This window comes from Cyprinodon variegatus, unplaced genomic scaffold, assembly GCF_000732505.1.
Source record: "Cyprinodon variegatus isolate N-32 unplaced genomic scaffold, C_variegatus-1.0 Scaffold123, whole genome shotgun sequence".
In the NCBI taxonomy this organism is placed as follows: Eukaryota; Metazoa; Chordata; class Actinopteri; order Cyprinodontiformes; family Cyprinodontidae; genus Cyprinodon; species Cyprinodon variegatus.
Window position 1 is genome coordinate 497925 of NW_015150576.1, and position 3042 is coordinate 500966.

Consider the following 3042-nt stretch of genomic DNA (forward strand, 5'->3'; position numbering starts at 1 on the left):
AGCTGAATTTATTGGCTCTTAGATATAGAAGCTGCAATAGAATAGTTGTTGTTTCTGCCTCCAATAGATACGTTAGGTAGATGTGATGTTTGTTTTTTTATGCAACAATGTGGACATTATAATTGGCCCACTAAAAAGACATCAAAATTTTGTATTTCCATGTGACATTTGTCCCAGTTAAAAGCTAGTGATTTTATTAAGTGGTCATATTTCTGTTAACATAAGATGATCTAGACTAACTTGACGACAGCCAGATGCATGGCTAGGCGGAGCTAGACATGCATCTGGCTGTTGTCAGGTTAGATCTAGACGTGCTTAATGTAAAAAGTGTCTTGTGGATGCATCATTATTCATTGGTTTAACTATCTATGCAACCTGTTTGGCATCATGTTTTACAGGTTCCTCCTAACAATATCTATTTTGGGTGATGATATAATTGTTTATTTCATTTCAGGAGGAACACGTATGTCCTGAATATTAAGGAAGAAAAAGACATTTGCTGTTAAAACAAAACAGTTTATGCTTTTAGAACAGAAACTCATTTATAAAAAATCAGCTTAGGAGAGTGAGGCGAGCGGGTTGGGGGAATCTGGCAAAATTGGGGATAAAGTTCATGAGTTTTTCTCTCGTTATCAGAAAGAGGAGAAGGAAATCCCCAAACCAAGACGGAAGCAGATCCTCTTTCCTTGATACTCGGCCCTCCGATCCCATTCTCTCTGTCTCACGCCTCTCCTTTCCTCACTGAGGGATGCTGTGAGCAGGATATTGATCATAACAGGGTGATTCAGCTCACTGCTTATCAGCTCAGGAAGTTTCCTGTGTTACTGTGTTTCACAGTGCCTGGGGACACAGAGGGAGGCTTTTAACAGGGACTGGCATGGTTTCCTCTGATAGGTGGGAGCTGGCTCTGAACTTTTTCCTCATCTCAATGTTGATGAGAACACAGAATTTAAGAAAGTGGCAATTATTTTTCTATCAAAATTATGATTTACCTGTTTATAACTAAAACTTTTTCTTACATCTAGTAGACATTTTTATTTAGTTTAGCTTAATCAGCTTTGATAATTATTAAAATAATTATTGAGAAGGAAGCATCACCATACCTCAACATCAGCCAGAGGAAATTAGTTGAATTCCTCGCTATTAGCTGTGAGGATTTTAGGAGTAGATATTCTCTTCTACATTAAATAAGATTTAGATCTGGGCTTCAATTTCTTTCTTTTCTAGGACTTCTTTGTGGGTTGTGTGATAAAGTTTGGATAATTTTTCATGTTGCAGGGTCCAGTTCAACCACACCTTCGATTTTCCAACAGAAGGCCGGATATTTTCCTCAAACTCCCGGTCGGATACACAGTAGAATACATGGAGTTTATGATGGTGGAATGCAGAGGTCTCGATCTAGCAAAGCCTTTCCAGAACATGACACTTCCACCTCCGTGCTTCACAGTTGGTAACAGGTTATTGTCCTGGAATAGTCCCTTTGGTTTATCAAAAACAAATCTTCTGTTCTGGTGTCCAAACAATTAAGCTATGTACTTACAGGTCAACAGACATCATCTTAGAAGACAAGTTATTTATGCAAGTTATCTATGGTAAATGACAGTGTGACATTTTCTTTTTCTTTTTTTTTTTTAAAACATGTTTTCCTTGCACGCCTTCCATGGATGAGGATAAAAGAAAACGAATGAAATTGCTTCTTAAGATTCCTTATATTATACTGAAAATCCTTGTTGCATCAACTCAATTCAATTCAGTTTATTCATATAATGCAAATTCACAACACATGTCATCTCAAGATTATACTGTCAAATTGATTCAAAGCATGAGTGTGCAAACCTCTTAATTGCACATTGTAATAGAACATAGGGTTCTTACCTGTCTCAAGTAGTCTAGATGGATTTTTTTTCAGAGATGTTAGAAAGGATCAAAATGTTCATTGTACATATACCAATACATAATGGACAACAGCAACATTAAAAAAAACTTTTCTGCAAAAAATGGTAGCCTAAACAGCAACTAGACAGATTCTCTTTATTACAGTATTTATTTTTTCTTTTTAGCTATTATTGGGAAGGACTTTAAAAACTACGAGGGAGTATTAGTGCCATATCTAGGTAAAAAAACAAACAAAAGTGTCAAACTCAGAACAATAAGTTCTAGTATTCGAGGCGGACAAACAAATTTCTCAAAATAGTTATTAGAAACAGAACCAAAGAGAGAAGTGTGGGCCCATGAGGCAGGAACCTCTGCAGGAGCAGACAACAGGTTAGTGACCACGTCTTTCTGGAAGTGGATGATAAGGAACGTGTGAGTCACTAACCTGGTCTTATATTTCAAGGCGGGCCCAGAGGGAAAGGATGGTTCCAGCTGGTCGGCTGCCAACAAGATGCAGAAGCTGATCTACTGGTGGTCAGAGTCGGTGTCGGTGACATGCTCACTAGTCAAAGCCAGGAGTTCAGAGATCCAAAAAAGTGCCGAGGGGAAATCCAGATCAGAGTCGGGTAACAGTCCCAGGCTCAGTACACAGACAGGCAGAGATCCGGCAGGAGTCAGAAGACAGTTCAGGCAAACAATTCAGACGGGCACAGCCAGACTCAGAGGTCCAGAGGCAGAACGGGACAGGATCAGGCAATCAGAAATACAGGAATGCTAGCGAACTTCTCATCACTGGCTTGAAATAATCTGGCACTGATGACTGGTTTGAAGGCTTGTTTCATAGAGGCTGAAGCACGTGGATTAGATGAGCGGTAATGATAACTGGGCAGAGCTACGCAGGTGAGTGAAATGTTTAATCAGAGCAGACATCAGTGCCAAGATCATGACAGTAAGTCAGTAAAGTCGAAAATGTTGAGAATAAATTCATACTGACAATAAAAATGTTAAAAACAGTTTCAGAACTGAAGTGCAGAGATGGCAAAAGTACCCACTTTCCGTACTTGTGTAAAAGCACAGATACTTGTGTTAAAAAATACTCTGGTAAAAGTGGAAGTACTGATTAAACTTCTTTACTCAAGTAAAAGTAACAAAGTACAGGCTTGTAAA